At 49.6% G+C, this 24,901-nt stretch overlaps 1 protein-coding gene, 1 long non-coding RNA gene and 1 pseudogene across 3 annotated transcripts in view; 2 read left to right on the plus strand and 1 right to left on the minus strand.

Annotated features, from left to right (window-relative positions):
* LOC135921904 (peptide transporter family 1-like) overlaps positions 1–24,901 on the minus strand; it is a 785,940-nt gene that overhangs the window by 535,897 nt on the left and 225,142 nt on the right. The gene's annotated exons all lie outside the window — the stretch shown is intronic.
* Positions 1–24,901, plus strand: part of LOC135921914 (uncharacterized) — a 144,848-nt gene that overhangs the window by 4,883 nt on the left and 115,064 nt on the right. The window lies entirely within an intron of this gene.
* The window catches only part of LOC135921911 (uncharacterized), a 94,922-nt pseudogene continuing 80,845 nt past the window's right edge, over positions 10,825–24,901 (plus strand).

Below are 24,901 nucleotides of genomic sequence, written 5' to 3' on the forward strand. Positions count from 1 at the left end.
AAAGCCTTCTCCCACAAAGACAATACATGTTTAAGATTGACGAGGCAAGCTAGTACATAACTCATACGAAGCAAATGTATAAAGAGTTATAGTGATTTCTCAAAAAACATGTTAGGTAAATAAGATTTCAGATGGTATTATTTCGACCGGGCATGACAACGATTTCTTCCCGCCTGTCACAGCGCTTTCACCGAAAACCTAATCATTTTGCTCAAACGCGTTGCCCCAATACTACATGTGCTGAATGTACAAAAGTGCTGTGCGTGGTCACAGCTTCAAAGCCAGTCTATTTTGTGTACTGATGTTGATATTGTAGTAATGTGGAGTTTTCCTCTTCATAAGAGCTCAAAAAGAAAAAAAATATAACAGATAGTAGCTGAGCGCAAAGTACATTGGAAGATCTGAAGCCAGCAATTATTTTAATTGGCGGGTTGGTGTTCTCTGCTGGTAGATCGCTGTCCGATCACTTCAACGAATTTTGTTTGTGTGCAACTGCAGCAAAAACAAAGATGCTACCATTTCATTGCGAGGACCTTTATGCCATTCACACGCATAATAAGGACACCAGATAATTGACACTATCGGTTTATAAACTGATTTTGTTTTGCTAATTTCAGTGTAGCGTGGTGTCTGCGAACGGAGTATTTTCTTAGTATCAGTCCAGTGTAAGCAGTGAGAAGCAGTTCGGTCTATCATCTCCGTGAGGCCATACTAGCCATTGTAGCGCTTTACTCTAGGCCAAGTGCTAAAAACTTGGTGTGCTTCATCCTTTCCGCAGGTCATCCATCCATTCTGTTATGGTGGCCATCAACGTTGCGTCCGTCAGGCCTCCTCCTCATTTTAGCTCCACCATCGCGAGAGTGGGCAGGGAAAGGTAGCTTTCTTCACAATCAGCCCCAGCGGGGTTCCACCACTCGTAACTGCTGCAATTTGCATTAAGTGGCTGGGCATGCTAACTAGATCCTTAGTTTCACAATGGCTAGCGCGCGCAGTAAAAGTAGAGCTGTGGTCGCTATCACTACCACCAACCCATGTCAATGCAGATGTAAGTACGTGGAGGGGCTGGGCATGCTAACTTCTGCGCTACGACCTGCCGCCGCCACCTCAGATTTTCTATGCATATCTACTTCTTGTTTCTATCGCACACGCATGCAGGACAAACGCAGATAAGTAATTGGATTAGATTGGGAAAACGTTTATTGAGCCTGCAGTAAAGCGCGAAGACGCGCTTCGGACGTGGCCTACGTCGTCATCGTGGCGGTGTTAGGAATGGCCGTACGGGGTGGCAACGTGCCAGCTTTCAGCCCGTAGCACGTGTTTCAATCCCACCACACGGGGCGCACTTCAGAGAACTGCGGATGACCGGCAGGCACGTGGCACGCAGTCAACTCAGGAATGTGGTACTCGGCTGCGCCACCCGAGGCAAAGCAGAGTTCTACGAAGCCGTCTGACGTCGGCTCCGGACCTTTTTCTCCTGTGCCTGTGTGCGGCACGTGTTTGTGAGCCCCCCGCCAGAAGGGCTGGTCCATGGGGACATCGAACGGTGACGTCGAACGATGACGTCGAACTATGACGTCGAGCGGAGAGCTTATAAGCAGCGTTTACTGGCTGCTAGAGCGTGCTCGTCGTCGGGAGCTGAGTGCTCGTTGTCATGCTAGAAATGTACTAGTGAGCTGTGTGCTCGTAAGCTGTTTGCTGTATGATAGTCTTGCGGGCTCCATATGGGAGTCGCGCTAAACTGCCAATGTATCTTGCTTAAAATGTTAATATGTAAATAAATCCTGCTCGCCTAGTCCTGTCGCCACAAGGTCCTCCCTACAGCTACGACTGCCAACTCTTACAGCGTGTGCTCTGCGAGGATCCCCGCTCGCGCCGTTGCCGGCTCGCCAGGCTCCTGCCTAGCCGTCGCCTCGATGACCTGCTGGACGGCCTGTAGTTGTTTTTCTTGGTCTTCGCTCCACGTTGCTTCCTCAAGCTGTGGCGGTATATGTCCTGAGTTAGCTTGGCTTGGATGTTCGGAGCAATCCCATAGCATGTGCTCGAATGTGGCCTTCTCCCTGCAGCACGCTCTGCACTTGTCATGGGGGTGCGATTCTGGGTACATCCTATGCAATAGCGCCGGGCTTGGAAGTGTTCTCGTTTGTAGTTACCTGAACAGCACGGCCTGCGACCTGCTGAGCCCTTTGCAGGGCGGCAGGAGAAGTCTACGGGCCAGCCGAAAGCCTTGGTCAGTTCATTATAGGTGGTCATCCGGTCTTTGGCGCTGAAACACAGCGGGTAGCCATTGCCTTGGGCGCGTTCGGTTAATCCTCGCGCTCGGGCGTGTGCCCTTTCATTGCGATTGGCATGCTTCTCCGATGCTTGTCCTGCGTGCTCCGGGAACCACTTGATTCGAGTCTTCTTGTCGCGGTATGCCTGTCGGGGCAGGACGCGTGCCGACGTTGGGGCAATTCTTCCTTTGGCGTAGTTCCTCACCGCCTGTCTGGAGTCGCTGAGGATCATGTGGCATTCTCGGGCTACGATGGCCAGGGCGATGGCTACTTCTTCTGCTTCCTCCACTTGCTTGCTCGATGTGCTGGCAGTCGCCCGGACGGAGTCGACCACCGCGATCTCAGTCTAGCATGACTGCTTGAGAAAAGTGCATCAGTCTAACATGACTGTTTAAGAAAAAGAGTGTCAGTCCAACATGACTGCTCAAGAGAAGTGTGTCGAGCATCCGCACAACACCAGTTTTTAAACACTCGGTCCGCCGGCGATACAAGGCGGCGAATGTTCGTTTCGTCATCGCAAAACTAGCCGCCTCCCGCAGGACGGCCTACGCACACAAAGGCACACACATTCCAATGCCCGGAGCCGACGTCAGAGGGGAGCCGTTCCGGGTAGCTCGGAGCCATTCTGGGTAGCTCGTTGTCCTGCGTCCCGGTCGGCACGTGGGAAGCAACAAAAAACGGCTTTCCCGCGGCAGCTCGCGCACGCGTAGCAGATCAAGTCCGGGCTGGGGAGTTCGGGCACAATAGTTCGCCCGCCGAGCTCATTCCGTCACAACGGCGATAGGGCTAGAGGATGGCGGCGGTTTCAGCACAAAGCCCGCTTCCTCGAACGCATCCTAGCTGAAGCGACGGAGAGTGGGGGATGCGCGTCTTGTTCCCCAGACGTAATTGGGTGGCAATCCTGCATTGCAGCTCGCCATTCTTAACAATGGCTAGACAAATCGATGAACTTGAGAACAGAAGCAGGCGGTCTAACTTAATAGTATTTGGCATTACCGAGAACGAAAATGAGACTACGGCTACTCTCGAGGCGGACATTACCGGCAAACTTCTCAGAGACACCCTCGGCGTGACAATATCGGGCATCGAAAGAATTCATCGCCTCGGTGCAAAAAAGCCAAACAAAATAAGACCAATAATATTCAAGCTTGTTGACTTCAGAGACAAAGCCAAAATACTCAGAAATTGTTCGAAGCTAAAAGGCTCCAAGGTATCTCGGCAAAGACTTTTCAACGAGAGCACGGAACATAAGAAAAAATCCCTGGGTTAGCAGCAAGACAGCGATAGACAAGAAAAGGTTACACTCCACTTTAACAAAACTAAAATCAAGGATCAGTTATTCACTTGGGCGAAGGAGACGAACACCAGAGTAGCAGTCACAAAAAAACTAAGCAAAGCACGCAACCACTCACCCTACCAGACGTATGACAACTTTACCGTCAATAATATCAATGCCAGAAATGTCGTAAACAAGGTGGTCGAACTGGAAGCATTCCTTCTTGAGCATAGTCCTGATGTCGTCCCTATCACCGAAACATGGCTCTCCCCAATTATATAAAACAGCGATATCTTTCCACTGGGCTACGCAGCGACAAAAGTACACGTGGCGGCGGAGTTGCAATTTTAGTGAAGGACGACATTCAAGTAACGCCCCTACCACAAATCGACGGCGCCGAGGCAATTTGGGGTGCGATCTTGTACGCGTTCCAAACTCGAACGGAGGCGGTCCGTTCTTTCCGTCGCGAAATTGGCGGTCCGTTCCGTTGCGTTCGTCCGATAGCAGACAACGCGGAATGATTGACAGCAGATATCACTTCACAATTGACGTCATGGCGTTCTTCACCGTTCAAACTGACCAACCGTGTGCGGTTCGGTGGAACGGACCGCCTCCGTTCTATTTTGGAACGCGTACAAGATCGCACCCTTGGTGTAAGGTTAAGAAGGCGATCTTATCTGCTGCGGTTGGAACACTGTATCGCGTACCTAACTCAGGAGTGGATGGGTTACAAGCTTTGACCGCATTTATGCAAATTCATCTTGAAAACGCAAAACGAATCATTCTTACTGGAGATTACAATCTTCCTGACGTAGACTGGAATTTGAATTGCAGTGGGCATACAGAAGTAGCATCTGCAGAAACACAGCTCGAGATAGCGTTCAACTTCGGTTTACGACAGATAATTCGACAACCCACTCGCATCACTTCCACATGCTGCAGTATTCTGGATTTGATATTTTTAAGCGACAACGTCCTTTCAGACAGTGCCACGTGGGAAGTATCGGACGGCGTATCAGACCATAAAGCTACTAAATGTTCTTTGTTATTGCACTCACCAAAGCGTAAGGATGAGCTTTTCACGAATGTTTTAGACTGGTCAAATGCTGATGATTTTCTTGAAAGCTGTTATTCGGCTTTTCTTAATGATTGCGAAAACAGCTGTTATTTTTCAAGAACATTGTTCAAAACTGTTTGACATCATTTGTACCCGTAAGGAAAAGAGAGTGGATAAAAAAACACGTGGATAAGCCGTGATATAAAACACATGAAACGTAGGATTACAAGGCTAAGAAATGCTAAAAACGGGTCTCACGAATCTCACTTAACTGAACAAATCCGCAAGCTCTCCCATTCTCTAAAAGCAAATATAAGAGCAGCTAAAGATAGATACCTCTTAATGTTACTTTAAGTAAATTTATCAAAACAGCTCCCCATAAATTCCGGCGATATTTGAACTCACGAACCCATAAAAAAAACAACCTAAAACACACTGAAGCTTTAAAGAAAGCGAAAATGTTTAATTACTATTTCAACTCTGTTTTTACCTTTAATAATGGCGTTTTACCCCCAATAGGAATTGATGAAGGGACTAGAAGGGAACCAATGGGCGAGGTAATTATTACGGAACCAGGGATCTTTTCACTGCTTCTTAACATTGATGAGAAAAATTCAGTGGACCTGATGACATTCCAAACACTTTTCTGAAAATATACGCCGAGTGGATGGCCAAATACCTTTCACTTATTTATCAAAAATCTATGAACACTGGTGAATTACCGTGAGAATGGAAAACTAAGATTATACCGGTCCATAAATCTGGATATGCTACAAATCCCTCTAACTATCGGCCGGTTTCTTTAACCTGTACTGTTTGCAAAATATTTGAACATATCATGCTTAAACAATTATGCAGTTCGTCAACGACAACAAACTTTTATGTGAAAATCAACATGGGTTTAGAAAAGGTCGGTCGAGGACAACGCAACTAACAGAAACAATCCATGACCACAAGCCTCCGGGAAGAGCCGCAGAGCTCATGTCGGTCCCGGCTCACTCGCAGGTAGCATGCAACACCATCGCCGACTGCCATGCCCGGGCCGGGCCGGGCATGGCATCCGGGCCGAGCACGAGCCGGAAGAGCTACCGCACCCGGTTACCAGCTTTCAGGACATTAACCGGATGTACCGAGAGGAAAGGTGCACACTGCCAGAACCGCACCCCAAACTCACCAGGCAACAACAGACGATCCTGCGTCGAGCGCAGGCGGGATTGCTTGCGCATCCCGTACTGATGAACCGCATTACCGTGCGGAATACGATATGCTCTGTCCTTTTTCCAGAAGACAAAAGGGCACCCTGCCGCACGTCTTGGCAGAGTGCACAGAACTCAAGACCCCCCCTCCTCCCCTTCCCACCAACACCCCCAATCCCCAACCCCTTGAGCGATGGGAGACCTTGTTATCCAGCCCCGCCCTACCGATTCAGCTAGCACTGACGGACAGGGGCCAGGAGCTGCTGGAAACATATGGGTCCCGTAACTAGGAAACCACCCCGTCTGGTGCCTGCGTGCACCACCAATTTATTTCGGGCCCAGTAAATGTTGCTTCATCATCATCATCATCCATGACCTCGCAACCTCCATCAATAACCGCGGACAAACTGACGTTATCTTTCTTGATATATCAAAAGCCTTTGATCGGGTATCACACACTAAGTTATTCTGGAAACTTGATAACTTATTTGGTAATTGCAAGGTCACGAAATGGATAAAAATTGCCTTTCAGACATGACCCACTTACTCACTGCAAGGGCTGCTCATCCGAACGCTCACCTGTCCTATCTGGAGTGCCGCAAGGCACAGTAGTAGCTCCTTTTCTTTTCCTCGTCTTTATTAATGAATTAATTGAGAATTCGGATGTGACATTCCGCATATTCGCAGATGATTGCATAATATTTCTATGGAGCAGCCGCCACAGTGGGGCTACACTGAGGAGGAAGAAGACGACGTGTGTGCCGGCTTGATATAGCGTCGCCATTTTGGCCTCCGCTCGCTTCCTTGTAAATAAATTGTAAATAGCATTCGGCTTCAGCTACACGTAACATTAATTTGGTCGAGGTGGACGTTCCCCGGACGTCACGGAGCTTCGCAGCGGTCGCAATGGCGACAATGCAACTTCGGCTCCTGCTGGCGGCACTTCATCTACGCAAGCGTCTCCGCCTGCAGCCCCGACCTACGTCGCCGTTTGGCCACCTAGGGATCCGGATCCTGGTGTTTTCAACAGAGTCGGCAGTCCTGATGTTCACGACTGGCTCCGCTTATACGAACGTGTCAGCACCAGTCACAGGTGGGATCCGACTATTATGCTTGCCAACGTACTTTTCTACCTCGACGGAGCTCCATTGGCGTGGTTCCAGGCTCACGAAGAGGAGATCTCGAGCTGGGATCTCTTCACAGACAAGCTCCACGACCTTTTTGGCAATCCGTTTGGTCGACAAGTCAATGTCAAGAAAACCCTTGCCACACGTGTACAGACGTCGACCGAGACTTACGTCTCGTACATTCTCGACGTCTTGGCCCTTTGTGCCAAGGCTCACCCAAACATGTCTGAGGACGATCAGGTTAATCACGTCCTCAAAGGCATTGCTGATGACGCCTTCAATTTACTGGTGTTTACGAACGTCACCAGCATCGATACCATCCTCAAGGAGTGCCGCCGTCTCGAGCATGCTAAAAGCCGCCGGGTATCCCAGCACATCACGCGACTTCCTAACACAGCTGCTACGTCATCGTGTGACGACCTCTTCCACCAGCCGTCGCGATGTGATAACTTGACCCGCATCATTCGTCGTGAGGTCGAAGCGGCACAATCGGCCGCCCCTTCATTCCCGTTACCTGATCATTCCCCGGCGACAATCTCCTTGATCCAGGCCGTCGTCCGTCAAGAGTTGTCCAACGTCGGTCTGCAATCCATTCGTTCCGTACGCTCAGAACCTCGTTCTCCACGCCCGTCTCCACCCCGCTCTTCTTACTCTTTTTTATGGACAGTGCAACCCCTCCGAATGGCGAACCGTGGAAGACAAGCCGATCTGTTTTAACTGCCGACGCATTGGACATGTCGCTCGCCAATGCCGCAGCCGCTGGACTTCTCCGACATTCATTCCTGATTACCACCCTCGCCCCTCTAGCGCGTCCTTTTCTTTCGCTCCTGCTATGCCCGCCCCATCATCTGACCCTGCGACACCTTTGACACGACCCCGCTACTCCCGCTCGCCTTCTCTCTCCCGCCACCAATCTCGCTCGCCCCCGTCACGCTGTGCTCCTTCTGCGACCTACTCGCCGCACCCCCGACCGGAAAACTAGGCAGTGCAGCTTCTGGAGGTGAAGTTGCAATGACGACATTGGCACGAAATCCTCGCTTCACCTTGCCCACGGACAAGAATCTTTTGGACGTTCTCGTCGACAATGTTCCTGTGTGCGCGTTGATTGCCACCGGGGCGCATGTGTCAATTATGAGTGCTGCTCTTCGCCGTCGGCTCAAGAAAGTTCTGACGTCTGCCCCGGACCGAGTTGTACAAGTCGCCGACGGAGGGGCAGTCGCTATTGTCGGCATGTGTTCTGCCCGACTCGCCATTGCTGAGAGACACACCGTCGTTCTCATCACCGTAATCGAGCATTGCCCTCACGAAATCGTTCTCGGTCTGGATTTTCTTGCCAATCATTCTGCCCTCATTGACTGTTCGGCCGGCTCACTTCACCTTAACTTGCCTCTTCTTGCCGACTCTGTGGACCCACCTCCAAGCCATTTGAGCTGCATGGATTTTATTCGCCTACCACCTCACTCTGTGACACACGTCGACTTGTTGTCCTCACCAGTTGTACCTGACGGCAATTACGTGGCCGCACCAATTCCGGCCGTTATACTTACACATGGTGTTACCGTGCCGCACACTGTGCTGAAAATTACTGGCAACCGCACCTGCCTTCCCCTTGTCAATTTCGCGCTAACCGCGCAAGTTCTGCCTCAGGGGATCTCTTTGGCCATAATTAGTGCTTTGCAGGATGATGAGGTCGGGCCATTCACAGTGGAAAATCGTTACAGCTCAGCCCATACCATGACGTCATCACACGGTACTGACGTCGACATTGAGAAGATGGTTTCCGCTGACCTTACACCTGCTCAAGCTGAAGCTCTTTGCCGCGTTCTTGAAGGCTATCGCGACCTTTTTGACTTTGACAATCGACCCTTAGGTCAAACGTCCATCGTGACCCATCGCATAAATACTGGCGATGCGAACCCTATTCACCGACGTCCATATCGTCTTTCTGCGTCGGAACGAGATGTTATCCATCAGGAAGTCAAAAAGATGCTTGCAAAAGACATTATCGAGCCTCCCTGTAGTCCATGGGCGTCTCCAGTCATACTTGTCAAAAAGAAGCACGGAACGTGGCACTTTTGCGTATATTATTGGCACCTGAACAACATCACAAAAAAGGACGTGTACGCTTTGCCACGTATTGATGACGCTCTAGACTGCCTGTACGGTGCCACCTATTTTTCTTCTATCGATTTACGCTCCGGCTACTGACAGATATCCGCCGACGACATGGACCGAGAGGAGACTGCATTTGTTACCGCTGACGGACTTTACCAGTTCAAGGTGGTGCCTTTCGGTCTCTGTAACGCGCCCGCCACCTTCGAACGAATGATGGACTCTTTGCTTCAGGGGTTCAAGCGGTCCACCTGTTTGTGCCATCTGGACGACGTCATCGTATATTCGCCCACTTTCGACACGCATCTAGAGCGTCTTTCACCGATTCTTGACGTGTTCCGCCGCGCCGGTCTCCAGTTGAACTTGTCAAAATGTCACTTTGCTTGCCGCCAAATCGCCGTCCTTGGACACCTCGTGGACGCCAGAGGCGTGCGACCCGATCCGGACAAAATTCACGCCATTACAAATTTTCCTGTTCCGAAGTCTACCAAGGACGTTAGTAGTTTCGTAGGGCTGTGCTCTTATTTCCGGCGCTTTGTGAAGGATCTTGCGACCATCGCACGTCCCCTTACCGACCTCTTGAAGAAAGACGCCCCTTTTTCTTGGGGTCCTGACCATGCCGCATTTTTTCGCAGCTGACTACTCTCCTTACCACGCCTCTAATTTTGGCCCACTTTCACCCGTCTGCCTCAACGGAAGTTCGAACTGATGCCAGTGGTCACGGCATAGGAGCAGTGTTAGCACAATGCCAGCGTGGACATGATCGCGTTATAGCCTATGCCAGCCGACTTCTATCACCTGTCGAGCGCAATTATTCAATCACAGAGCGCGAGTGCCTCGTCGATTGTTTCTCTTGTGTGAGCTGTTGCGAAGTTTTGTCCATACTTGTACGGACGCCCCTTCTGTGTCATCACTGATCACCACGCTTTCTGCTGGCTATCCTCGCTCAAGGACCCCACGAGAGGACTCGCTCGCTGGGCGTTACGCCTGCAAGAATATACATTCTCAGTGGTATATAAGACGGGACACTTGCACCAGGACGCCGATTGTTTGTCCAGCTACCCCATCGACGAACAGGCTGATGCGGACGCCATCGCTTGCGTTTTCTGTGTCCCAGTAGCTTCAAATCGGCAACGAGCAGCGCCGCGATCCTTCATTGCGAGCCCTCATCGACCGTCTGCAGTCAACTTCTGGCGACGCCTCTCTCCGGGTGTTTCTCCTTAAGGAGGGGGCATTATACCGCCGCAATTTTGATCCACACGGGCTTGACCTTCTGCTTGTTATTCCATCACACCTGCGTTCGACTGTCCTCCAGCAACTTCACGACGCTCCCTTGGCTAGACACTTGGGCGTCTCGCGCACATACGACCGTGCACGCCGTCGATTCTTTTGACCGGGTCTCGCCCGCTCCGTGCGGCGCTACGTTGCCGCTTGTGAGCCCTGTCAGCGCCGGAAGAAGCCCTCCACACCTCCAGCTGGATGTCTCCAGCCGATCGGTATCCCACCCGAACCCTTTTTCCGTGTTGGTTTAGACCTGCTTGGACCATTTCCTCTCTCGGGCTCCGGAAATAAATGGATCGCCGTCGCTACTGATTATGCTACGCGGTACGCAATCACCAGAGCCCTCCCGACAAGTTGTGCTACTGACGTTGCTGACTTTCTTCTGTAAGACATCATTTTAGTGCACGGTGCTCCGCGCCAATTACTCACTGACCGTGGCCGCAGCTTTCTCTCGGCAGTCGTCGAGGACGTCCTCCGCTCCTGCTCGACAAAGCAATAGTTCAGCATGTCCTACCACCCACAGACCTACGGCCTCACGGAGCGCCTCAACCGGACCATCACGGACATGCTTTCGAAGTGCGTTGCGACCGACCACCACGACTGGGATCTTCACTTACCATATGTGACGTTCGCGTATAATTCATCGCGTCACGACACCGCCGGCTATTCACCATTCTATCTCCTATATGGCTGAGAACCCGCGTTGCCCTTGGACACTTTGCTGCCTTCGGCCGCACGTTCAGCCACTGAATACGCCCGCGACGCGATCCCACACGCCGACCACGCGCGCCAGCTCGCCCGCACCCGTCTCGAGGCCTCACAGGAGTATCAGAGACGCGTCTATGATTGCCACCATCGCGACGTGCACTTTCCTCCGGGTTCTCTGGTGCTTCTCTGGTCGCCTATTTAACGTGTGGGCCTTTCCGAAAAGCTGCTGTCACGCTACACTGGCCCTTACCGTGTGGTGCGACAAGCCCATCGCGTAAAGTTGGCCTTTGTGAAAAACTGCTTTCCTGCTACACAGGCCCATATGGCGTGCTTCGCGAAGTAACCGATGTCACCTACGAAATCGCTATAGCCACGCCCACTACGTCCTCTGCTGTGACAACCACTGACATTGTCCACGTCGCCCGACTCAAACACTACAACTCTCCACGCGCCTTGGATATTTAACAGCACCGTGACGGCGCTTTTGCCGCCGGGGGGTAGTATTGCAATATCATATAGCGACGCTCAAGGGACGAGCCGCCGCGAGAACGACGACGAAGTGGGTCTGTGCCCTTGGCGCGGGCGAGTGTCGGCCTGGTGGTCTGGCTCCAGTGTAAATATCCTGTTTTATGCGAAGCATATTAACGTAGGTTTGGGGCCTTCGCGCGACGCCCGGCGGTGGCCACCATTGACCCTGAAGTGGAGCCACGTGACATGACGTCACGTGATGACGTCACACAGGCTGCAGATGGGGCCTCATATCGCGCCGTCGGACGTTGCCCGGCGGAGGCCTCCACGGTACGGTTCGCGCCGTCGCGCGCGACGCGGCGGCGGTGCCACCATCGCTGCATCACGTGATATGTGACGTCACGCCAGGGATGAAGCGGCGCGCGCCCGCCGTCGCGTCAGTCTCTGTGCCCGCAACCGCGCCAGCGTCTTTGCGCCGGGCGTGTATGCGGTCAAGATGCCTCCAAACGCTAAGGATACGCTAAGGTTAAGCCCAGTGGATGTTTCGCATCCACTGGGCTTAACCTTGATATGCCTCCAATTTTTTCATCTGTGTTTTTCCACACTTGACAATATTAATAAGGTATTTTTCTTTTTGTTATAGCCAGAGCGTCCTTTCGCACCACGTGCTTCAACACGTACAACCAGGTGGGACATTAAGTCTTCATAGCCTTGAAATAGTAGCTTGCAAGTGGCAAGACTAATAGCTACTATTGGTTTTAGTGTGTGTGCGAGAATATTGCATTGCGAAAACGTGTCATGCCTTAAAGGGCCCCTCACCAGGCCCCATAATAAATTTTGGTTGTTACGTGTCCTATAGGGAGCGTTCTGCCGCAAACATTTTTCAATTCGGCTCATTAATAGCTGAGATAGAAATATTGCAGGGTGTTACAATCGACCTGCGGGGGCTGGCGATCTTCGGAGAAGCTACCTCGGAACCCTTCCCAGCCCGCTGTGACGACTCGCTTTGTAAAGACAACAATGCGCCGCCTCAACAGTCGAACGGCGCCGGCATGTCTAGCCACGTTCGGCGGCCCGAGCATTGTTAGTTGATTCGCTGTCACTCTAACGGTTTGCTTGGACAAAGAGAACTCCTGGAAGGGGATGTTTCGCGGTGCTTTACCACGGGCCCCAGAGGTCGTCGCAGTCAATGGACAGACGCGGCGGCTACTGACTGCGGGGTCAGCTGTGGGATCACGAGGCGCTTGCTCGAGTCAAGACCCCTGTCAACAAGAAACCTCTCACCTTGGTGTGTTTAGTAAAACCAAAGTGCGGAAATGAGTGTGTGAACCCTCCCCCTCAAAGGCAGGTCAGCTACGATGACTTTGGACGCTCCCATTGGTCGAAGGTTGAACGGCAGTTTTCTCTCACCTAGGGAGGACAGTGTTTTTAAGCAGCCGTTTACGGCTGCTTGGTGTGCATTCTCTTTCAGTCATGCTAGACTAATGAAACGTAGCACACAAGAAAAACAAGATGCGAAGCCGGAAGTGGTTCCGTATGTACATAAGATAGCCCACAATATGAAAAAGGTGCAAACAGACTCGGCGTCCCAGTCGTGTTTTCGGCTCCTCGAAAACAAGCACAGCTCTGCGCCCGCGTCGCGAGTGAGGGTACGAGGAGCAGCTGCACCAAAAAACCTGGAAAGCAGTTTGTAAAGTGCTGCACCGGCGTGGTACATGAAATACCTTTGACCTGAGGAAAAATCTACGTGGGCCGAACGGGTAGATGCGTGAATGACCGTGCAGCTGAACATGTGCGGTCGCTGAAAGAAGGAGGTGCGCATCTTGTAGATTGTAGGAGAAGTTACGGGAACAGCTAAAAGAAAACAGATTGTTCCTGTCAACTTGTCAATAGAGACTGCAGACCAGTTTAATCAGTTCTTCACAACATATGGTCAGAACAGTGCGCAACCTACTCCCTTAGCTTCAGTGACATCCGACATACCTCGATGTATTAATAATGAATTCAGTTTCTCGAACATTACTAGCGATGAAGTTGCAAGTGTTGTGGCGAACATGCCCACGAATAAAGCGGCCGGGCCAGACGGCATAATGGCTAAGGTAATCAAGGACAACATTGATTTGTTTTGTGTTCCTTTGTGCAGAATATTCAATCATGCGATACACTCTAGCTTATACCCCGATACTTTAAAAGTTGCAAAAGTTGTTCCGATATTTAAAACTGGTGACCCTAACAACCCGTCTAGTTACAGGCCAATATCTGTACTGAGTGTCGTCAATACCATTTTTGAAAAATTAATTGCTTTCCAACTGAAAACCTTTCTTGATGTTAATCACATTATTTGTCCTCAGCAACACGGATTTGTTTCTAGCAGGTCCACGTCCACGGCTGTAGTTACTCTATCACAGCTTATCCTATCTGCTCTTCATAACCATAATGTTGCTGTAAGCGTATTTATAGACATCAAAAAAGCTTTCGACACAGTTTCACACTCCATTCTTTTAATGAAACTGGAAGCATATGGTGTGCGTAGCGGGGCCCTTGAATTCTTTAGAAGTTATCTTTCTTCACGACAGCAGCAAGTTGTCCTCAAACAGTTCAAGTCTGCATACCAAACTGTTACGTGTGGTGTACCCCAGGGGTCAGTTCTGGGACCGCTTTTATTTTCGCTCTTTATTAATGACCTCCCCAATGCAATACAGTGTTCTCAAATTTTGATGTATGCGGATGACACTGCACTTATCTTTACTGGCAACTTACTTGAATCAATAGAAAATCCTATTAACAATGAACTCCAACGTATCTCGACCTGGTTTCGTAATAATCATCTAACTTTAAACACTGAAAAAACTAAATATGTTATTTTTCGTTCAAAACAAAAGTGTATTGAATTAAGTGATTTTTCTATATGTGTTGACAACAATGTTCTTGATAGTGTGTCTTCTTTTAAATATTTAGGGGTCATGTTCGACTGCCACTTGTCTTGGAAGGAACAGGTGCACAGTGTGTGTAAAAAGGTTGCGTACGGTTGTTTTACCTTGTCTAAGGCACGGCGGCACTTTCCACCTGCTATTCTTAGATCACTGTATTTATCATTATGTCACAGTCATCTCAGTTATTGCAGTGAATCATGGGGAATCACATACAAAACGTATTTAACACCATTGCTAAGACTACAAAAACGTGCCTTGAAAACCATGGGATTACCTTCTTCGAATAGTTCTAACAATAACATTTTTGACGCAATGCAAATCATGTCATTCACAACCATACGCGATTACAAAATAGCTCTTATGGTTAATAATATTATAAATACCAACTACCCCTTACCTCTTGGTGCATTCAGTATTCCCGTCCGCAACACTAGACAAGCCAGCAATGGCAATTTTAACCTTCCTATTTGCCATAATGCGTACGGAGAAAGACGAATAGAATTTACAGGAGCGAAAATTTGGAACTCGTTGCCAATTGAAGTAAAGCACGCTAGGAATTTCAAACTGACATGCAAGAAACATTTTTTGGGAATGGAAGCAAGGCTACAAAGTTAGTTTTTCTTCAATGTGTTTGTGATTGCTGTCCTATATGTTATTTTGTATTGGACCGCTTACTAGCTTCATTGGCTATCGGTCCAAATATCTGCGTATACATTTTGTTTGTGTTACTCAATAAAGACTTCTTGATTCTTGATCTTTCGCAACATTGTGCAACTTGCACTGCCTGTGACCGAGCGGCAGAACATTCGCCACGGAAACAATGCCTGTACTGCAAGAAGTGTGAACCACGGTTCGGAGAGATAAAGGTTCTTGGCAGAAGGAAGGAAACAAAGGCACATGAGTTTTTGGAAGCATTCCATATAAAGAAGAGAGGAGAAAACTGTGCTAGTGATACTTCCATGACCCTCTTCAAAAGCGAAATGTCCTATCTAGAACGGTTTGGCAGATGATGCATTATGGTCATTGTGCGCATGTCTGTCATTTTTCTTATATTTGCTGATTTTTCGGTGAGTAAAGATAGATGAAGTTGGCGCTTGTCCTGTGTCGTTCTTCCACTCATGATCGTCTTAGTTGGCGCTGTTCCTTCCTAATTCAGACATGTAACCTCCAGCCCCCGTTATCCGCAGTCGAACGGCTTGGCTGAAAAAGGTGTGCAAATCGTAAAGCCCATCCTGAAAAAGACTCGAGAGGCGAGGGAGGACTTCTGGCTGGGTTTACTAGCCTATCGCTCAACACCACTGGAAGATGGGCATTCTCCGGGTGAGGTTCTGCAAAGAAGGCGATTTCGTTCTAACCTTTCTGACTTCGGCAGAGTGCCCCAGACCCCTGTGCGGAAGCACCACCAAGCCGAGTCTGGAAAGCCTTTGCAAATACTGCGCAGAGGCACGAAGGTGAGGCTTCACGATGCGACTGGGTGGTGCCCAAAAGCGAAGGTCGTTGGTGAAACTGCTCCACGTTCCTATTTGGTACGAACTCAAGATCACCGTGTGCTGCGGCGCAACCGCCGACATCTCCTTTCCTTAGGATGGGTGAATAGTATAGCGGTGAAAGTGATGACGACTGCGAGGAGAGTCCACCATGTGAAAACTCCCGTGCGCCGGCGCCTGCAGCACCAGCTGAACCAACAGTGCAAGCCTCAGAGGCGTCATCTCTAGAAACAGTCGTAAGATCAATGCTACCAGCAAATAACAACTATACCTTGCCTGGTATTCAACCGATGCATGCTACTAGAAGATCGGCTCGTGCCGTCCGGCCACCCCAGAGGTTTGATTACGATGCTGCTGTAAGCGTCGTCTCCCCTGGCCCGTTACACTGATGAGGGGCCCTTTAAGCGTGCGGCAATGATTGCTTTTAAAACATTGGTGAGAATTACTTTGCGACATTATAATTATTTAAATCGTGTGCGTATCGGTTTCTGCTAGAAGTCACGTGTTCTACATTATATTAGTATTATACTACAATAGTAGTGGCATTAGAAAACGCCGTGAATGCATGGCAAGAAAGCCGGGAAAGCGTGCAGTGTGCGGGCGGTCCCTCTAGGCAGAGGAGGGCAGACATGAGAATGGAGAGGGAATCGAGTGAATCAGTACAGACTCATGTCGATGCTAGGCTGAGGAAAATGGAGGCTTTCCAGGAAGAGCTTGTCGAACAGATTGAAGGCCTCAAAAATTAACTGAATACGGAGCTTGATACACGGGAGGTAGTGGAAGAAAGACTTCAAACATCCCAGGAAAAGCTGAACAGGGCCACCATTCTGAACGAGAATGATCGTGACAATGGAACGCAGTCACGCGACGTGACAGGAGAGGGAGTGTCAGCAAAGCATGTGGAATGCGTGCAACGAGGGAAGCAGGTAGCTGGAAAGAGCGGCACCTACCTTGAGGCCGCCACACACAAAAAGCAGGAGCGCGGGGGTCAGTGCCCCTTGTCGAGTACGAATATCGCGGAAAAGGACAAAGGGAAGCAGGGACAGGTGGGAGAGAGTGAAATGGTGATTATCACCGGCGATTCAAACGTGGCTAGGCACTCACAAGCAATTGTGGAGAGGGTAAAAGGCGATAAAAGAGTGGCGGTAGGGACATTTCCAGGGTGGACACTGGGTTCTGTGATCAAAAGCAAAGCAAAAGCAAAAGCAAAGCTCGTGGAAAAATGCCCAAGTGCGCAACCTTGTCATAGTAGCAGGTGGGCTAAATGACGTCCTAAACAGGAAAGGGACAGGACTAACCCAGCGGTTGGCGAAGGGGGTGGACGACTTGCGCGAACTATCCCCACAGGTGCAGATCGTGGTGTGTATGGTGCCGGAGGTGCTTGTACGTGACAGTCACGTACAAAGAGCCGTAGTGGCTGCTAATGAGGCGATATTGAAAATGAGTCGAGAGAAAGGTTTCGAGGTTGTCGAAGTAAACAGGGAGGTGAGAAGGTGTGGGGATTTTGAAATAGATGGGTTCCACTTCAATTACAGGCTTGCACGAGAAGTGAGCTGGCGATTTGCTGGTCGCACTGTTCCTTTTTAGGGGGCCCACGGCCGCTCAGAAGGCCAGAGTAGGTAGTAATGAAGAGGGTCCCCTAAGGGAACCTCAGAATAGCATCGCCGCTAATAACAGAAAAAGGAGCGAGAAAGAGCTCGCCATGCAATAGGCTACATAATTTAATAAAGAGAAAATCAGACATCCACCCGATACTAGGCTACATAAACATGCAGGGCGGCAGAAGAAAGGAAAAGTGGGCAGAGTTTGAGGAGCACTTAGAGAACAAATAGGGAGGATGGGGGGTATGCTGTTACAGAAACGCACCTTAGAGACTCGGAAGAGCCGCCAGTGATTGAGTATTATCCTTGGGAAGGGTGCAAGAGAACTTGGCTGGGCGTAACAGATTTGTAGACCGGAAATAACTGCACAGAGAAGAATCAAGAGTTAGTGGAATGCCTAACTGGTGATATTAAGGTTTTCGGGAATGATGCCGAAATTATTTTATTAGGTGACATGAATGCCCATATACAGGATCTAGATGGCTATACCAACAACAACGGGAGTCAATGCTAGCTCTTCGTGAGCTACATTACCTTGTTATCGTGAATACAGGGCTTACGTGTGAAGGACAGATCACGTGGTAAGTGGAAAACCGGCACTCGACCAATGATTACTGTCTAAAGACTGAAGGAATTCATGATAAGTTGAGAGAAATAGTAATTGAAGAGGAATGGTGTAGCAGCGTAGGGATTCACCATAAACGCATCATTTGGAGAATGGGATATGTACTTGGAAAGAGAGCAAGGAGTGCAAAATGGACATTCCAAATTTGAACGCTGAAAAAATAACAAATGTAGTCACTAGAGTAGAGGACGAACTTGGCAAATGGCCAAGTAAAGAGTGGGGAATAGAGTGAGCTTCGACATAAATACGGAAAGAGAAACAACATGTTCGTTAGAAAGGAAAAAACCCGAAAAGCTGGTGGAACAGGGAGATACTAGAAGCGATTGCCGAACGACAGAAAGCATCCCGAGAGCACAGGCAGACAAAGAAGGCGCAGTTGTCGCAGGATGAGGTAGCCAGTATATGGGAAATATACAGGGAGAAAAATGTCTGTGGTTCAAATACTCGTCCAAGCGAAGCTAAAAGGTGAAAGTGAACGTTGGTTGTCAGAAATACGTGAGAGAAAGATGGCCACACCTAGAATATTTTAGAACATAATATTACTAGGCAGGAAGTCAACAATACAACATATCCTAGACGAAGATACAAACAAACTGGAAAGGGAAGCGGCATTAAATTACATCCGAAAAATAAGAGTCGAATCTTTCCAAGGCAATGACGATGTTGTATTTGAAGAAAAAAAAAAGAGCATGAAAGAGAAAGAGATGGAAAAGGAGCTGATGCTGACAAATTTCCACTAGGAGAAATTCCTAAGCGCACAGCCACAGGGCGAGACGAGGTTCGCCGTTAGGCTCATTAATGAACTGAAATGAATAATGATTAATGATTAATTTTTTGATGTAGCAGCCATCAGTCAGAAGCATGCGATGAGCCCTTACGCTGTCTCAGTTGCCTTACACACTGACCACAGTGGTTTCTAGATCACCGTCTTCTCGAAATGTCGCGGAGATCTTTGTTTTCTGAGTGAGACAAGAATTCATGGCTGATCATCTGTAACAAATAAGCGAGAATTAAGTGGTGCCAATGGCAAGACGCCACTCAGGTGGTTGAGTTTTTCCGAGAGGTGGAGGTCATGATGGTTGACAACCTTGAAAAGCTGATTAAGGTTATTGCCGAGCAGCTTCTGGAGGCGTAATCACGCTTTTCTGACCACATTGTTGTAAGTACCATCCCTGCTTGCGTTATACGTGGGGGTATCTGGTAGCGAGATTATGAGGCCCCGTCAACCTCGATGTAGCGTCCCTAGTCCCTAATATCTAAGCCTACAGGCCGCTGTGTATAGCGGGTGTTAGGGAGAGAGACTGACTAGCAGCTACACATTGATAAAAACTTGCTAACTGTTGTTTTGTGGAAGCGCTGCCCAAATTCAACGCACCCTATATGATCCGAGCTTGTAGCCGCTATCGACCCGAATTCAGTCAGTACTTAAGGCTGAAAGGCCAGTGTTCCCGCCATCGGCGGCAGGTCGAGATGTTGCTTGATTTCTAGATAGGGACACGAATAAGGCCTCACTACCCAGAAGAGTAATGTGCAAGTGTTTCCATCCTCGTTCACGCCCAGACATGATGCGTGGCTTTCAATAAAAGGCCCGACTAAGCGCTCAGAGTCCTCACCATCGGGCGCTGGCTTAGGTGTTGCTTGATTTCTAGAAAGGAACCCGAATATGGTCTATAGATGTTGATTGCGCAATTGTTTCCAACAGCAGCTGTCTGCAGAGATGTCCCTCGATATCCGCTAAAAGACCAGACTACGCGGTCAGTGTTCCCGCCACCGGCCCCAGGCCGAGATGTCGATTTCTAAACAGAGGCTCAACTAAGGTCTCACTTCCTAGATGAGGATTGCGCAAGTAGGGTGGAGTCGTGACTTCACAGGCGAGTAAAAGCTCAGAACATCCGGCGCGGCGACACACCTCTGGCCTCCTTTACTCCGTGCGTACGTGCTGCTGCCGTGGGAAGACCGAAGAAAGTCGGGACGCCCGAATATGACGCGGCTTACCAGGAAGAGTGCCGTACTGCCAAGCGAGAAGCGATGCGTAGCCGCCGAGCTGGTCCGGAACACCACGCCGAAGCTGCGGCTGAGAAGAGGCGACGCCAAGTCGAGGATCCCGAGTTTCAGTCCAGAGAACGGTCCAGGCCGAGATCGCCGAGAAAGCGATCTCGGCCTGCGACTGCTCGAAAACTTCCAGCGTCAGGCCCGCCGAGACATCTTAGTAAAACCTAGCATAACCTCGCAAAACCTAGAAATTTCCACTTAGCCAATCCTGCGAACAACTTAGCAAAACCTAGCATAACCTCGCAAAACCTAGAAACAACTTATCCAAGGCTACCGTAACCTCAAAAACCTAGAAACCACTTAGCCAAGCCTACCATAACCTCGAAAAACCTAGAAACCACTCAGCCAAGCCTACAAACAACTTAGTAAAACCTTGCATAACCTCGCGAAACCTACAAACAGCTTAGATGAGCTACGTCAAAGCCAGGTGATCACGAGTTCCGCTGTTGACTCCAGCCTTGCACCACTGGTGCAAGCTGCGCACGTTTTTTTTTTTTTCCATGGCTTCTAATAAAGAACCCGACTAAGCTGTCAGTGTTCCCGCCATTGGCCGCATGCTGATGTGTTGCTTTATTTCTAGTTAGGGACTCGACTAAAGTGTCACTTCTTGGATAAGTATTGCGCAGGTGTTTTGTCCTCGCTCGCCCGCGTAGATATTCCTTGGCTTCCAAACAAAAACCGACAAAGCAATCAGTGTATCCGCCACCGGCCGCAGGCCGAAATGTTGCTTGATTTCTAATCACGGATACGACTAAGGTCTCAATTTATAGATAAGCATTGCTGAGTCTTCGCGCCATTGAACGTCTGCATGCATGTTTCTTGGCTTCCGATAAAAGACCCGACTAAACGCTCAGAGTCCCCCCCCATCGGTCGCTGGCTGAGATGTTGCTTGATTCCTAGTGCGAGACTCGAATATGGTCTGACATCTTAGATGAAGATTGCGCAAGTGTTCCCGCCATCAGTCGCACGCAGGGACGTTGCTTTTATTTTAAAAAAACGACTAAGCGCTCAGTGTTCCCGCCACGGGCTGTCGGCTGAGGCTGTCGGTTGAGGTGTTGATTTCTAATCAGAGACCCGACTGAGGTCTCACTTCACAGATGAGGATTGCGCAAATGTTCCCGCCAAGGTCGTCCGCAGAAGTGTTGCGTGGCTTCCAGTAAAAGACCCGGCTAAGGGCTCAGTGTTCCTGCCGCTGGTTGCTGGCCGAGATGTTGCTTGATTTCTTATCACAGATCCGACAAAGTTCTAACTTCCTGAATGAGGATTACGCAATCAGTTCCCGCTATCGGTTGCCCGTATAGATGTTACTTGGCCCAACTAATTTCTCAGTGTTCCCGCGATGGGGCCCTGGTGGAGATTTTGCTTGAATTAGGTACCACTTCCTGTATGAGGATTACGCAAGTGTTCGCGCTATTCATCGTCCACAGAGATGTTGCTTGGCTTCTCTTAAAAGACCCGAAAAAGCCCTCAAAGTTGCTGCCATCGCCTAAAGGCCGAGATGTTACTTGATTGCAATGAGTGACCTGACTAGATGATTAGATGAGGATTGCGTAAAAGTTCCCGCCAAGGTAACTGGCTGAGATGTTGCTTGATTTCTGGTGGAGTACCCGAATATGGTATCACGGCATAGATGAGGATTGCGTAAGTGTTCCTGCCATCAGTTGCCAGCAGACATAATGTTTGGCTTTCAATAAAAGACCCGACTAAGCTCTCTGAGTCCTCACCATCGGTCTCTCGCTGAGATGTTGCATGATTTCTAGTGTGGCACCCGAATATGGTCTCACGTCCTAGATGATGACTGCGCAGATGCTCACACTATTGGTCGTCCACAGAGATGTTGCTAGGCTTCTAATAAAAGACCCGACAAGAACTCAAAGTTCCCGCATTCGCCGGAAGGCCGAGATGGCAGAGATCTTGCTTGGCGTGCAATAAAATACCCGACTAATTTCTCAGTGTTCCCGCCATCGCCCGCAGGCCGAGATTGTTCTTCATTTCTAGTTGGGGATCCGAATAAGGGCACACTTTCTAAATGAAGATTGCTGAAGTATTTCCGCCAAGGTAGTTCGCAGAGATGTTGCTTGGCTTCCAACAAAAAGTCCGGCAAAGCAGTCAGTGTGCCCGCCATACGCCGCAGGACCCCGACTAAGGTCTAACTTTATAGATGACGATCGCACAAGTGTTCGCGCCATCAGTCCTCCATATTGATATTGCTTGTCTTCCAATAAAAGACCTGCCGAGGTGCTCAGTGTTCCCGCCATCGGCCGCAGGCCAAGATGTTAATTTCTAGTTAGGGACACGACTAAGGTCTCACTTATAGATAAGGATTGCGGAAGTGTTCGAGCCATCGGCCATCCGCATACACGTTGCATGGCTTCCGGTAAAACATGTGTCTAAGCGCTCAGAGTTCCCGCCATAGGTCGCTGGCTGAGATCTTGCTTGATTTCGAGTAAGGGAGCCGAATATGGTCTCACCACCTACATGAGGATTCCGCAAGTGTTCCCGCCAAGGGCAGCCGCAAAACTGTTGCTTTGCTTCCGATAAAAGAATCGACAAAGCGCTCGGTGTTATCGCCAGCGGCCGCAGGCCCAGATGTTCGTTTATCTTTAGCTCGGGACCCAAAAAAGGTCTCATTTCTTAAATGAGTATTGCGCAAGTGTTTCCGCCATCAACCGCCCTAAGAAGTGGTGCTTGGCTTATAAAAGATCCGACTAAGCTCTCACAGTTCCCTCCATCAGTCACTGGCTGAGATCTTTATTTCTAACCAGAGACCCAACTAAGGTGCGATTTTCTACACTAAGATTGGCAAGTGTTGCCGCCAAAGTTGCCCGCAGAGATGTTGCTTGGCTTCCAGTAAGAGACCCGATTAAGCGCGCTGTGTTGTGCGCACCGTTATGTTGCTTGATTTGAAATCGAGAGCGCGAATAAGGTCCTGCTTCCTATATGAGGATTGCGCTAGTCTTCGCGCCATTGGTCTGCCGCAGAGATGTTGCTTGACTTCCGATAAAAGACGCGATAAATCAGTCAGTGTACCCGCCATCCACCGCAGGCTCAGATGTTTATTTCATATCAGGGACCCTACTAAGCTCTCACTTTACAGATGAGGATTGTGGAAGTGTTCGCGCCATTGGTCGTCCACATTGATGCTGCTTGGCTGCTAATAAAAGATGCGGCTAAGTGCTGAGTGTTCCTGCCACCGGCCGCTCGTCGACATTTCTCTTTATTTCTAATCACGGACCCGACTAAGGTCTCACTTTCTTAATGAGGAATGCGCAATCAGTTCCCGCCATCGGTCGCCCCCATAGATGTTGCTTGGCTTCCTATAAAAGACCCGAATACGCGAATACGTGCTCAGTGTTCCCGCCATAGACACCTGGCTGAGTTCTTGCTTAATTTTTAATCGGGAAGCCGACTAAGGTCTCGCTTCCTATACGAGGATTGCGCAAATGTTCGCACTATTGGTCGTTCACAGATATGTTGCTTGGCTTTAATAAAATACCTGACAAAGCACTCAAAGTTCCCGCCATCGACCGCAGGCAGAGATGTTGCATGATTTTATGCGAAGCATATTACGAGGGCTCAACCCAGCTCCTCAGGCGCGGCGGTGACCATGAAATCACGTGACACCGTGACGTCACGACAGAGGAGAAGTGGCTTTGGCTCAACGCTTGCAAGACGGGCTGGGTGGGAATCGAACCAGGGTCTCCGGAGTGTGGGACGGAGACGCTACCACTGAGCCACGAGTACAACGCTTCAAAGCGGTACAAAAGCGCCTCTAGTGAATGCGGTGTTGCCTTAGAAACGCGCTGTTTCTAAGGCGTGCGTCTCTTGCTCAGGCGCACATTTCGTTGCCGCGCCGAACGCTGCTTTGCTCGACGCTCACCGCGTCCAATGCGGGGCGCGTAGTCGCTGCCCTGTAGCCCATTGTCTTACACCCCTTGGCGGGTCGACGGGAACGCTGTCGCGTTCCACTCTTGAAGGCGAAGAAGTAATGCATGAGTTGTTTCTTCGTCTAGCCGAACCAAATATAGCCAAGCAACAGCAGTTCACCAGGCTAAACAGTGGTTCAACAACTAAAATAAAGGCTAGTATGCTTCGCATCCTGGGCTTAACCTTACCTAAGCCACAGCCATTTTTTTAGACAGGTGCCTGATTAATGTTTAATTTTGTACATGAGTATTGCGACAGTGCTTGTACCATTGGTTTTCCCTAGAGATTTTGCTTGGCTTTCAATAAAAATGGGTCTAAGCAATCAGTATTCCCGCCATCGGCCGAACAACGAAAATTTTATTCTAATAAGCGACATAACTAAATTTTAAATACCTAGATGAGTATTGCGCAAGTGTTTCCGCCATCGGTTGCCCGCTGAGGCCTTGCTTGGCTTTCAGTAAAAGACTAGACTAAACGGCCAGTGCTTCCGCCATTGGTGGCTATAGAGATAAGGATTGCAGAAGTGTTCCCTCCAAGGTCGTCCACGTAGATGTTGCCTGGCTTCTGATAAAAGACTGGTATTAGCGTTCAGCTTCCCCACCGTCGGACACTGACCGTGATTTTGCTTTATTTCTAATCAGGTACCCGACTCAGGTCTCGCTTCTAATATGGGGATTGCGCAAGTGACCGCGCTATTGGTGGTCCACAGAGATGTTGCTTGGCTTCAAATAAAAAAGCCTGAGAAAGCGCTCAGTGCTGCCGCCATCGGCTGCAGGCCGAG

The sequence above is a fragment of the Dermacentor albipictus genome, chromosome 1 (genome assembly GCF_038994185.2).
Source record: "Dermacentor albipictus isolate Rhodes 1998 colony chromosome 1, USDA_Dalb.pri_finalv2, whole genome shotgun sequence".
NCBI lineage: Eukaryota > Metazoa > Arthropoda > Arachnida > Ixodida > Ixodidae > Dermacentor > Dermacentor albipictus.